Source organism: Mesoplodon densirostris, chromosome 19 (genome assembly GCF_025265405.1).
Source record: "Mesoplodon densirostris isolate mMesDen1 chromosome 19, mMesDen1 primary haplotype, whole genome shotgun sequence".
NCBI lineage: Eukaryota > Metazoa > Chordata > Mammalia > Artiodactyla > Ziphiidae > Mesoplodon > Mesoplodon densirostris.
The window spans coordinates 3,954,757-3,968,780 of NC_082679.1; the positions used below are offsets into that span (position 1 = coordinate 3,954,757).

At 47.0% G+C, this 14,024-nt stretch overlaps 1 pseudogene; it reads right to left on the reverse strand.

Moving 5' to 3' along the window:
* Window positions 1–8,247: 8,247 nt before the first annotated feature.
* LOC132481018 (small nucleolar RNA SNORA11) lies at window positions 8,248–8,343 on the reverse strand (annotated as a pseudogene).
* Window positions 8,344–14,024: the final 5,681 nt, after the last annotated feature.

Genomic DNA, 14,024 nt, shown 5'->3' on the forward strand with positions numbered 1-14,024 from the left:
ATAGTTAGCATTTGATAAGCAATTTCCAGGTCTGCACTGGGTCCGTGACATTTTTTATTCCATCAATGGCTCAAAATTGCCTGATACAACTGAAAGGGTTATTGTCCAGGTCGGAGGAAGAAATGAGAGCCCAGAGGGGAAATATCCCCTTCACAAGGTCACACAGCAGCAGTTGCGGGTGATGGGACCTCTTGCAGATTGTGGTACCCAGAAAAATGCTCCCCCCACACAAAGATGTCCACTTCCAAAGTCCCAGAGCTTGTAAATATATTCCATTACGTGCAAGAGGCTATTAAAGTTGCAGGTAGAATCAAGGTTGCTACGCAGCTGATCCTGGGGTGGGGAGATGAGCCTAGGTTAACCAGGTGGGTTCCATGTAATCACGAGGATACTTATTAAAGGAAGGAGGCAGGAGAGTCAAGGAGAGACTTGAAGATGAAGGACGGGGTCACGAGCTAAGGAATACAGGCGTCTCTAGAGGCTGGAAAAGGCACAGGAACAGATTCTCCCCAGGAGCCTCCAGAAGGAATGAAGCCCTGCCCAGTGAGACCCATGTTAGACTTCTTGCCTCAAGAACTGTAAGTCAATACATTTGTGTTTTTCTGAGCCACAAAGGCTGTGGTCATTTGTTAAAACAACCGTAGGAAATTACTACAGCCCTGAGAGCTGAAAGCAGAGCTGGCATTTGCACTGATCTTTGATATTTACATCCTATATTAGTCTGCTAGGACCGCTGCAGATTGGGCGGCTTAAACAAAAGAAATCTATTGTCTGTCTTATTGTCCTGGAGCCTGAAATCAAGGTGCCGGCAAGATTGCTTTCTCCTGAGGCTTCTCTCCTTGGCTTGCAGGCAGCCAGCTGTCTTCTAGCTAGCTGTGTCTTCATGTGCTCTTCCCTCTGTGCCCGCACACGGAGGAAGATAGGTATCTGGTGTCTCTTCTTCCTCTTGTAAGGATACAAGTCCTGTTGGATCAGGGCCCCATCCTTTGTGACCTTGGCTAACTGTAGTCATCTCCTATTTCTGCTTTGATTTTTAGTGAAACTCATCCTGCTTTCATATTCACTGATATTCGGACACAGTGACGCTGCTGCATGATAACCTTTGTGAGCATGTTTTCTTCTCTGGGAACAAGGAAGTATATGGTTGGTAAGTTGTTTTTCTTTATAAATTTATTTATTTTATTTTTATTTTTGGCTGCGTTGGGTCTTTGTTGCTGCACGCGGGCTTTCTCTAGTTGAGGCGAGCGAGGGCTACTCTTCATTGCGGTGCACGGGCTTCTCATTGCGGTGGCTTCTCGTTGCAGAGCACGGGCTCTAGGTGCTTGGGCTTCAGTAGTTGCAGCACGCGGGCTCAGTAGCTGTGGCTCAAGGGCGCTAGAGCGCAGGCTCGGTAGTTGTGGTGCACGGGCTTAGTTGCTCCGCGGCATGTGGAATCTTCCCGGACCAGGACTCGAACCCGTGTCCCCTACATTGGCAGGTGGATTCTTAACCACTGCGCCACCAGGGAGCCCGGTAAGTTTTTTCTAAAGCACGTTACTGCCTTGAGAGATGGCATTATTGTCGGTTCCTTTGCTTGTTCTTATTTTGTTGATTGTATTGGGATGTTCAAGGTTCTTGTGCTAGCCTCATGGATTTGCACTGCTGTTGGATTTGCATTGTTGTCGTTGAGGCTAGGGCGGGCCACCCCAAAATAGGCCACCATAGACATGTTGTTTGTTTTGTGTTGAAGTTGCTTGAGGAGCAGCTGATGTGAGAAGGACACTCTGACCTGTGTCGCCCTGAAAGTGTCTCTTATACGAGAGGTACCCTTCCTGCATCTGGAGGTAGAAGGACACCCTTATCCTCAGAGACAGGGAGTTTGGAGCCAAAAAGCCTGTAGAAACAAACCTTGTTGCTTTACTAATTTACTAGCCAAGCCCAAACTCTTTAGAGTCTTCACCAACTAAACATCCAAAGCCTAAGTTTCTTTGTACTGTCGATTCCTCACCAATTTATTCTTTGTCTAAAAAGTATAAAAGCTGCCAGCTTTAGCCACTTCTTAGGTCCTATTTCTATGAGTCCTCTGTGCAGACTAATTAAAATTTGTTTTTCTCCTGTTAATCTGCCTTGTGTCTAATTTATTATTAGTCCAGACACAATAAGTCAACAAGGGTACAGGGGAAATTTCCCCCTCCCCGACATAGTTCGGTGTAATTTTAAATTTTATTTCTTTTTTTTTTTTTTTGCGGTACGCGGGCCTCTCACTTCTGTGGCCTCTCCCGTTGCGGAGCACAGGCTCCGGACGCGCAGGCTCAGCGGCCATGGCTCACGGGCCTAGCCGCTCCGCGGCATGTGGGATCCTCCCGGACCGGGGCACGAACCCGTGTCCCCTGCATCGGCAGGCGGACTCTCAACCACTGCGCCACCAGGGAAGCCCTAAATTTTATTTCTTTATTAACAGATTTATTGAAGTGTAATTGATATATTTTTTTAAAACTTGCGCATGTTTAATGTATATCATTTGATGAGCTTCGACCCAGGCAGTAATGTTTTTAAAGCTCCTTCAAGTTCATGCATTTTCTGTCCATTCTGCTCTTCAGAGCAGCTCATTCCAGGCATTTGCATCTCCCAGTACAGATGGGGAGGTGGAGCCTCCCCAAGGAGAAAGGGTGTGGTGAGGGGTTGGAGAGAGTTGGGGGCGGGGAGGGCAGTCACCTGGCCCTGGTCCTGGAGGCTGAGGGGCAGAGACTGCCCACCTGGGGCTGCGAAGAATTAACTTGTATCTTGGGCTCCCTCTTGTGGCCGCAGTGGAGAAATTCCCTTCCAGGTTGAAGGAAAAATGTTCATGTTTAGGCTGCGTTGGGTCTTCGCTGCTGCGTGCAGGCTTTCTCTAGTTGCGGTGAGCAGGGGCTACTCTTCATTGCGGTGCGCGGGCGTCTCACTGCGGTGGTTTCTCTTGCTGCGGAGCATGGGCTCTAGGCGCGTGGGCTCAGTAGTTGCGGCATGCGGGTTCAGTAATGGCTCGCAGGCTCTAAAGCGCAGGCTCAGTAGTTGTGGCACGTGGGCTTCAGTAGTTGTGGCTCACGGGCTCTAAAGCTCAGGCTCAGTAGTTGTGGCGCTCGGGCTTAGTTGCTCCACGACATGTGGGATCTTCCCGGACCAGGGATCAAACCCCTGTCCCCTGAATTGGCAGGTGGATTCTTAACCACTGTGCCACCAGGAAAGTCCCGGAAAAATGTTTTTTTATCTACAAATTCATTTCTTCATTCAGCAAGCATTTGCTGATCCTCTACTGTGTGCCAGACACTGTTTGAGGTTCTTGAGGTCCATCAGTAAACAAAACAAAAATACCTGCCCTTGAGGATATTATATTCTTGCAGAGGGAGACAGATGAAACTCTGAATCTATATTGTGTATTGTCTATGTCCCTGGTACCCAGAAGAGGGGCTTAAATACTAGAAGCTTTGATGGCACTCTACTTAATAAATAAAATAAATTGTCTGGGTAATTATGATTGGATTTCTATAAAAGGCCAGCTAGTTATGGCAGGGTTCTAGGAATTGGCCCATAATTATGTACAGTCACTGAAGTATGTAGAGTAGCTAGAAGCACCTAGGGGATCATGGTATAGTCTTAGGAACCACCCGCTGGGTAATTGCACCAGGAGCTCCTAGAACCAGCTGGGTAATTAGAGTCCCTGGAATCTGCTGGATAATTACCACAGGCTCATGGAATCAACAGTAATAAGAGAAGGGTCCCAAGTACAGACATCAGGAAATGCTGGAGATGTTTTTGATTGTCACCACTGGAGAATGATGCTATGGCATCTGGTGAATGGAGGCCAGGGTTGCTTCCAGGCATCCTGCAATGTGCAGGGCAGTGCAGGACAGCCCCACAGCAAAGAGCCATCTGTCCTGTTTTAGTCTGTTCAGGCGGCTCTAACAGAATGCTGTATAGAGTGCAATAACAAACATTTATTGCTCACAGCTTTGGAGGCTGGGAAGTCTGAGATCTGGGTGACAGCATGGTTGGATTCTGATGAGGGTCCTGGTTTCCTCACATGGTGGAGAGAGAAAATGGTCCCTCACCAGACATGGAATCTAGCAGCACCTTGGTCTTGGACAGCCTCCAGAACTGTGAGAAATAAATGTTGCTCATAAGCCACCTGGCCTCTTCTTTGTTATAGCAGCCGGAGCGGAATAAGATTTTGATCAATGCCTGAAAACATTTTATATATACTGAACCCTTAAGTAAGGTTAGTTAGTAAAAGTAGCAGTGATTGTACTCTTATTCGTACTGTATCAATTCAGAGTCTCGGTGTGCAAGCAACAGAAAATAACTGGTTAGTTTTGGCCAAGAAGGAATTTATTACCAAGATGCTGGGTAGCTTTTGGAATGGAAGGGACTAGAGAAATCAAGCTGTGAGAATGGGCAGGAAACAAAGGAGGCAAAGCATCTTTGCCTTAACTCAAGAGGAAAAGTCCCACACGTGGGACTATATGATAGGTTGAGCCCAGGACCCCTGTTCACTGTCTACCTGTGATATTGTGGTATATAGTAAGAAATATAATTTGGTCTTTTTCCCCGTTTCTGTCACAGAGCTCCTAAAACCCTTGGAATTTCCTAAGTGATAGGAGTGATAAAGGTGTCTTGATATTCCTAACAAACCCCTTTCAATCACCCCTGAATTTGTTAATGAGGTGCCTTTGAGGGTTGGGCTGGTTGCCAGGGGAACCAACCATGTGATTAGAGGGTTGGAGCTTTCAGTCTCACCACCCTCCCCCCAACCCCGACCTCCAGGGAGGGGAGAGGGGCTGGAGGTTGAATCCATCACCAATGGCTGCGATTTAATCAATCTTGCCTATGTATTGAAGCCTCCGTAAAACCCCAAACGGAAGGGGTTTAAACGGAGAGCTGCCGGGCTGGTGAACACGTGGAGATTTGGGGAAGGTGGTGCCCCTCAGAGAAGAGAGTATGAAAGCTCTGAGCCCCTTCCCGTGTAAATACTTTGCATCTTTTCCATTGAGTGAACAGAAAGGCACCCAGCTGGTGTCGGAGAATTGCTTGGTATGGGGAAAACGCATGTGGGAATGGGTGTCAGAAACATACTGCCTCAAACGGTGGAGACAGCTGCCACAGAGGAAGGCCGAGTAGACTTCCCACTAAGGCTGGGACTGCTGGAAGCTTCTTTCCAAAGAAGAGAAGGGTCCCAACTCAGAGATACGACAGTGACACACGCGCTCTGCAGCACCGTGACTACCGATCCCGGTGACTCCTTAAATAAAACCTCTCTTCCCACGCACGTTTTGCCAGATGCCCGGAGGGGTTTTTTTAATAACTGAAGAGACTAACAAGACTGAGGGTGAGATGACGGTTACAGGCTGAGCTTTTGCTCCAACATTTTATTATGAAAATGTTTCAAACACACAGAGAAATTGACAGAATGTCACAGTGACTGCCCACATACACACTACCTGGGTTCAACCATTGACAGTCTACTCTGTTTTATCACGTAGCTATCCATCAAACCACTTGGGGTGTTTGGGGTGCCTTTATTATTTTTTTAAACTATTTTTTAAATGTTTGGCTGCATTGGGTCTTCATTGCTGTGCACGGGCTTTCTCTAGTTGCGGCAAGCGGGGGCTACTCTTTGTTGCCGGACGCGGGGTTCTCATTGCGGTGGCTTCTTTCGTTGCGGAGCACAGGCTCTAGGCGTGCGGGCTTCAGTAGTGTGGCACACGGGCTCAGTATATGTGGCACGTGGGCTCTAGAGCGGAGGCTCAGTAGTTGTGGCACACGGGCTTAGCTGCTCCGTGGCATGGGGGATCCTCCCGTACCAGGGCTCGAACCGGTGTCCCCTGCATTGGCAGGCGGATTCTCAACCACTTCGCCACCAGGGAAGTCCCTGGGGTGCCTTTAAAAGTCAGTTGCAGGGGCTTCCCTGGTGGCGCAGTGGTTAAGAATCTGTCTGCCAATGCAGGGGACATGGATTTGAGCCCTGGTCTAGGAGGATCCCCCATGCCACGGAGCAACTAAGCCCGTGCGCCACAACTACTGAGCCTGCGCTCTAGAGCCCGTGCTCCGCAACAAGAGAAGCCACTGTAATGAGAAGCCCGCGCACCACAACGAAGAGTAGCCCCCGCTCGCGGCAACTACAGAAAGCCCACGCACAACAACAAAGACCCAACACAGCCAAAAAATAAATAAAATAAATAAATAAAGTCAGTTGCAGACTTCAGTATGCTTCTCCCTGAATATTTCAGCAAGTGCATCATTACCTAGAGTTCAAACTTCATGTTCCTTCTTTTTTGTTGTGTGTTAAAATGTGCATTCAGTGAAATGAAATGGACACATTTAAATGTACTAGGAGCTGTGTTTTGACAATTAGATACCCAAACCACTATCAAGATATAAAATACGGTCATTGTCCCTGAAAAATGGTGGGTGCAGGGGCTGGGGGCTGTGGGGGATGGGGAATTGGCGTTTAGTAGGAACAGAGTCTCAGTTTTACAAGTTGAAAAAGTTCTGTGGAAGGTGGTGATGGTTGTACAACACTGTGAATGTATTTGGTGCCACTGAACTGCACACTTAAAAATGGCTAAAATGGAAATTTAATGTTATGTACATTTTACCACATTTTAAAAATGAAAAATTGAATAAAAACAAACTTAAGTGGGGATCATTAACTTCATTTTGCAGCTAAGAAAACTGAGGCCAGATCAGGGGTGTGAGTTCCATGGGACTGCAGACCTATACAGTGAGGGATTTGGGATGTGAACCCACATGTGTGTCCCTCTGAGTTCATCCATTTTCCTTCTCCAGCCAGTTTTCCCTCCTCTTGCGCAAACATTCCCAGCAATTGTAATAATAATAGCAGAAGTAGTGGCGGTTGTAATAGTAAAAGGAAAAATGATAATCAAAATGAGTTCTAGCCACTCACCAGATTCTTACTCAGCCATAAAGTGAAAAAGAGCCGATACATTCCACCGTGTGGATGAACCTCGAGATGTGACTCTGAGTGAAAGAGCCACACCTAGGTCACCCAGTGTATGATTCCATTTCTAGGAAATGTCCAGAACAGGCAAATCCAGAGAGACAGAAAGTAGATGAGTGCTTGCCTGGGGCTGTGGGGAGGGGAATGGGGAGTGTCTGCTGACAGGCACGGGGGGCTTCCTTTGGAACTAGATAGAGTGATGTTTGCACTGCTTTGTGAATGTGCTAAATGTCATTGAATTGCATGCTTTCAAATCATTAAATTACTTTTAATTTTTTTCAAAACTTTTTATTGAAGTATAGTTGACTTACAATGTTTTATTAGTTTCAGGTGTATAGCAAAGTGATATATATATATATATATATATATATATATATATATGTCCATATATATACTTTTTCAGATTTTTTTCCATTATGGTTTATTACGGGATATAAAATATAGTTCCCTGTGCTATACAGTAGGTCCCTGTTGATCTATTTTATATACAGTAGTGTATGTCTGTCCATCTCAAACTCCTAATTTATCCCCCTCCCTCCCCTTTCCCCTTTGGCAACCAGAAGTTTGTTTTCTATGTCTGTGAGTCTGTTTCTGGTTTTTTTTTTTTTTTTCCGATTAATTTCTGCTTTTATTTGCCAGTATAACTACAGTAACCTGCAAACTTTTTCATTCTAAAAAGCACATTTTACATCAGTCCAACAAACATATACATAATGTGTATACGTATATAAAAGTGAAACAAAGGTTTTGCCAATAAACGTCTACCCTGAGTGTTAATTCTTTTTAAGACTTTTTTTTTTAAACTAAGGCTGAACTGCACTGACACATCATAATCACCAAAGTCCATAGTTCATCTTAGGGTTCGCTTTATGAAGTGAATAGTGTTGCACGTTCTATGGGTTTGGACAAAAGTATGATGACAAAATCATTATAATGTCATACAAAGTATTTTCACTGCTCATAAAAACTTCCGTATTCTATGTATTCATCTCCCCTCCCCCGCAAACTCCTGGCAACCACTGATCTTTTTATTAGCTCCATTGTTTTGCCTTTTCCAGAATGGCATATACATGGAATCTTTTTTTTTTTTCCCCTTGAAGAGGGGGGTTCAAAGCCTTTATGCCTATAACACCACTCATGGCCCAGCCACATGTGGACCGGACAGGCTCCAGGCGGCAAACAAACACCCCCACTAAATACTGTAGCTTTCCTTCCAGTACTGAGCCCTGTCCCACTGGTCCTGCCCAGCAGCCACGTGCAGGTGAAGGGGGGATACGTGTTGGGTATCTGTTCATAGGAAGGCCACAAGTTTTGTGCCCCTTGTCACAATGATGTTTCTGTTTTGTAAATAAGTTCATTTGTACTATTTCTTAGATTCCACATATAAGTGATAAAATATGTGTCTTTCTCTGGCTTACTTCACTTAGTATGATAATCTGTAGGTCCGTCCATGTTGCTGCCAATGGCATTATTTCGTGCTTTTCTGTGGCCGAGGAGTATTCCATGGTGCGTGCGTGCATGCGTGCGTGTGTGTGTGTGTGTGTGTGTGTGTACACATGCCACGTCTTCTTTATCCATCATCTGTCAAAGGATGCCTAGGTTGCTTCCATGTGTTGGCTATTATAAATAGTGCTGCTATGAACATTGGGTGCATGTATCTTTTCAAATTAGAGTTTTCATCTTTTCTGGATCTATGCCCAAGAGTGGGATTGCTGGATCATATGGTAATTCTATTTTTAGCTTTTTAAGGAACCTCCATACTGTTCTCCATAGTGGCTGCACCAACTTACATTCCCACCAACAGTGCAGGAGGGGTCCCTTCTCTCCACACCCTCTCTGGCATTTTTAAATGGTTAATTTCATGTGAATTTCTTCTCGATAAAAAATAACAGCTAATGGCCTTCCGTGGTGGCGCAGTGGTTGAGAGTCCGCCTGCCGATGCAGGGGACACGGGTTCGTGCCCCAGTCCAGGAAGATCCCACATGCTGCGGAGCAGCTGGGCCCGTGAGCCATGGCCGCTGAGCCTGCGCGTCCGGAGCCTGTGCTCCGCAACAGGAGAGGCCACAACAGTGAGAGGCCCGCGTACCGCAAAAAAAAAAAAAAAACACAGCTATTGAGCATTTGCTGTGTGCCACACACCACATAAGCCCTTGGACAGGTATTAATTTATTAATTTGCAGCACCATATGGGGTAAGGATGTCTTGCTCCATTTTTTTTGGAGAGGGATATTCCAAGCCACGGGGTCACCAAGCCGGCAAACGGCAGATCTGTGACATGTCCATCCTGCAGCAGAGCCCTTCCTTTTAAAAATTATCCTTCGGGGCAAAGCGGAGGACCCTGTTGTGGGGATCGAGGTTCCTATCCCTTCCTCCATCAAGTCAGCTCTGCTTTCACTTCTCTCTGCTTCGGCTTCTGAGCACGGTTTCCTGTTAAGCATGAATTGAGTTGCACTCCCTGCCCCCCTAATCCCCCCAAGAGACTGTGAGTGAAAAAATAAGAGCAAAAAAAAAAAAAAAAGAGGAAAGAGAGAAAAAAGTTCGAAAATCCCTGAACGCTCCTTTTCCTGCCGGTCCAGGTGAGACACACCTGTCCAGAGTGGCTCAGAGGGGATTCCAGGAGCCTGTAGCTTATGCTGCCTTTTTCTTAGTTGGTGGCCAATCGCTGTGTGGCTGTCATGCTATAAATAAAATGGTTTAATTTTTGGCATACCTGCTAGAGCTAAACGCACCTCCAGCATCTGGGCCCACGTACCATTTCCTGCCAAACTCCATTCACAGCCACAATGCCATGCCCAGGTTTGCTTAAACCAGCACCCCCTCGCCCCCACCAGTGGCTTCTGCTGCCTGAAAATAAGCTCTAAAATCCCTCTTAGACTTCAGACCCTGCACAAGCTGGCCCTGCCCACCTCCCTGGCCTCATCCTCTAGAACACCCCTTCCCTTACTCACACCAGCACCCCCACACACACACACATGAATTGGTTTTCTCTCTGTTCCTCCAATTCTAAGCTTGTCCCTGCCTCAGGGCCTTTGCACAGGCTGTTACTTCTGCCTGAAACTCTCTCCCCGCAGCTTCTTCTGATCCTTCAGGTACCATCTTCTATCACTACCTCCAGAATACCTCCCCATCATACCAAATAAAGTAGGTCCCTTGTTATACCCACTCACAGCTGCTAGTTCTTTTCTATCACATCTCTGTTCACAATTTGTCATCATATAGATTGTGCTGCACATTGGGGTCCCCAGAGCCACTACCAGAAACTAAAAGTGCATCCAAGGAAAACAGCCTGCATGACAAGAAGGGCACCTCACCTCTCTGGTGTTCCTCCCCCCAAAGCCACAATCTCAGTCCCATCCCGAAAAAAAAATCAGACAAAATCAGACTTGGGGAGGTTGGACAAAATCCCTGACGAGGGCTCCTCAAAACTGTCAAGGTCATAAAAATCCAGGAAAGAGGGAAGAACTGTCACAGACAGGAGGAGACTCAATGTCATGTGGGATCCTGGATTGGAGAAACATTAGCAGAAAAATGGGAAATTAGAATACAGTGAGTAGTTTATTTAATTCTAATGTGTGAATGTTGATCTCTTAGTTTTGACCAATGTACCCTGCTTATGTAAGATGTTAACGTCAGGGACAACTCTTCTGTAAATCTAAAGTTATTTCAAAATAACAGTGTAGGGAGCCCTCTGGCGGTCCAGTGGTTAGGACTCCGCACTTTCACTGCCGAGGGTGCAGGTTCAATCCCTGGTGAGGGCGCTAAGATCCTGCAAGCTGCTCAGTGTGGCCAAAAAAAAAAAAAAAAACCCAAAAAACCCCTGCAGTGTAAAATTAAAAAGTAGAAAATAGAAACAAAAACAGACAAACATCAGCAACTCTACTTCTGAGTATATACCCTGTTAAAAACAAAACAGGCTCAAAATGAAGTCACTTAGGCTAAGCCCCGTGTCACCCAATAAGACTTCATTACAGGGACTTCCCTGGTGGCGCAGTGGTTAAGAATCCGCCTGCCAATGCAGGGGACATGGGTTCGAGCCCTGGTCCGGGAAGATCCCACATGCTGCGGAGCAACTAAGCCCGTGCGCCACAACTACTGAGCCCGCGTGCTGCAACTGCTGAAGCCTGCGCACCTAGACCCTGTGCTCTGCAACAGGAGAAGCCACCGCAATGAGAAGCCCGTGCACCATAACGAAGACCCAATGCAGCCAAAAATAAATAAATTTATTTTTTAAAAAAAGACTTCATTAGGGCTTCCCTGGTGGCGCAGTGGTTGAGAGTCCGCCTGCCGATGCAGGGGATACGGGTTCATGCCCCGGTCTGGGAAGATCCCACATGCCGTGGAGAGGCTGGGCCCGTGAGCCATGGCCGCTGGGCCTGTGCGTCTGGAGCCTGTGCTCCGCAATGGGGGAGGCCACAACAGTGAGAGGCCCGCGTACAGAAAAAAAAAAAAAAAAAAAAGACTTCATTACAGTTTCTGCTCTCCCAGAAATGGAATCTTAAACCAGTCAATCAGGAATCACCTTATTAGCCCTGATTAGGTAACCTGCCTGATAGACCCTGCCATCCTCTAAAGGAAAGCAACCTGGCGGTAACCAACCTGCTTTTTTGCCCAGTGTGACTTCCTCACTTCTGCTGCCTTCTGCCTATAAATGACTCGCATTTTGTACAGCTTCTCAGAGCTCCTTTCTCTCTGCTTACACTGGCTGCTGCTTGACTCATGAATTGTTGCCTAAGACAATAAGATCTTTAAATTTTACTCAGTTGAACTTTGTTTTTCAACAACCCAAAAGAATTGAAGGCAGAGTCTCAAACAGAATTTGTCTACCCATGTTTATAGCAGCATTATTCACAACAGCTGAGAGGTGTAAGCAACATAAATGGCCATCAAAGGATGAATAGATAAGCAAAATGAGGTATATACATACAATGGAATACTACTCAGCCTGAAAAAGGAAGGAAATTGACACACGCTACAACGTGGATGAACTATACTTAGTGAAATGAGCCAGACAGAAAAAGACGAATACTGTATGATTTCACTTGTATTCAGTATCTAGAGTAACCAAATTCACAGAGACAGGGAGTAGAATGGTGCTTACCAGGGGCTGGGGTTGGGGAATGGGGAGTTATTGAGTTATCATTTAATGGGTATAGAGTTTCAGTTCTAGAAGATGAAATAGTTCTGGAGATGGATGATGGTGATGGTTACACAACACTGCAAATGTACTTAACACTCCTGAACTGTACACTTAATGAGAGCTGAGATGGTAAGTCGTATGCTGCGTCTTTTACCGTAATTTTACTTTTTTTTTTTTTTTTTTTTTTTTTTTTTGCGGTACACGGGCCTCTCACTGTTGTGGCCTCTCCCGTTGCGGAGCACAGGCTCCGGACGCGCAGGCTCAGCGGCCATGGTTCACGGGCCCAGTCACTCCGCGGCATGTGGGATCCTCCCAGACCGGGGCACGAACCCGTGTCCCCTGCATTGGCAGGCGGACTCTCAACCACTGCGCCACCAGGGAAGCCCCTACATTTTTTTAACTAAAAATGTTTTTAAAGACAAGCAAAAACCCAACCTATTTGTAAAGTTACGGAGGGCTGGAGAGTCGTTTTTTGTGAAGGTGCACAAACCTTCTCAGGACTTCCCTGGCGGTCCAGTGGTTAAGACTGCACTTCCACTGCAGGGGGCCCGGGTTCGATCCCTGGTCAGGGAACTAAGATCCCGCATGCCTCGCGGTTTGGCCAAAAATAAATAAATAATTTTTAAAATTAAAAAAAAAAAAGAACCTTCTCAAAGGAGAGCATAAAAGGATGTTAAAAGCGGGAATAAGAAAAGCCTGGGAGGTGTTGAAAACATCCGTTACCTTGATTGTGGTGATGGTATCACAGTGTTTGCATTTGTCCAAAGTCATCAAATAGTATATATTAAATATGTGCAGTTCTGTGTATATCAATACTTATACCTGGGCTTCCCTGGTGGCGCAGTGGCTGACAGTCCGCCTGCCAATGCAGGGGACACGGGTTTGTGACCCGGTCCGGGAAGATCCCACATGCCGCGGGGCGGCAGGGCCCGTGAGCCATGGCCGCTGAGCCTGTGCGTCCGGAGCCTGTGCTCCGCAATGGGAGAGGCCACAGCAGTGAGAGGCCCGCGTACCGCAAAAAAAAAAAAAAAAAAAAAAAAAAAAGTTAAAAAAAATACTTATACCTCAATAAGGCTGGGTTGTTTTTTTTTAAAAGGGAATTTCCCCCATCTCTGCCCTTTGATTGAGGTCCCAGTGGGAAGGTGCATAGGTGATAAATGTCTGCCTGTTCTAAAGAGAAGCTTCAGACATGCAGAGGTCCAAAGTGGCACAATTACCCCATCATCCGTCTGGAGGTAAGGGACTCATCAGAGGGTGGGGTTCTTGCAGAAGAGAGAGGCCATTCCCTTCTTGCAGGGTGCTGTGGACTGAATGTCCTCCCACCCCTCAACCCCCAAATCACATGTTGAAGCCCTAACTCCCAATATACCATTGTATTAGGAGCTGGGGCCTTTGGGAGGTGATTAAGTCATGAGGATGGAGCCCTCACCTGGGGATTAGTGCCCTGGTAGGGAGAGGAAAGCACACCAGCGTGCCCCCACCCTGTGTCTGTGTCTCTGACGCTGTGTCTCCCTCGCTGTCTCCCATGTGAGGACACAGCTAGAAGGACAGGCAGTCAGCTGCAGGCCAGGAAGAGGCAGTGCCCCTTGCCCTGGGAACCTGTGAGCACGGCAAACCATCTTGTTGAGACTGTAGCCTCCCGATCCTCTGGCCTCAGCGTGCTTGAAGAATGATGAAGTCTATTATTTTAAGGCATCTCAGAACCTCCATGGGACAGAGCTGGAGCATGGTGGAAGAGGACAGGATCCCCTGAATTTGGGGCTACGGGGCTGGGGTGTGGGGAGGTGAAGCTGAGCAGCTGGTGGGAACCTCCCCCGCTGGCACACCCAGCACGCACAGCAGAAGCAGGTTTGCCTGGCACTGAGAACACCCCAGCGGACTGCCGGAGGGGGAGAAGGCCCCGGGGGATGGGGC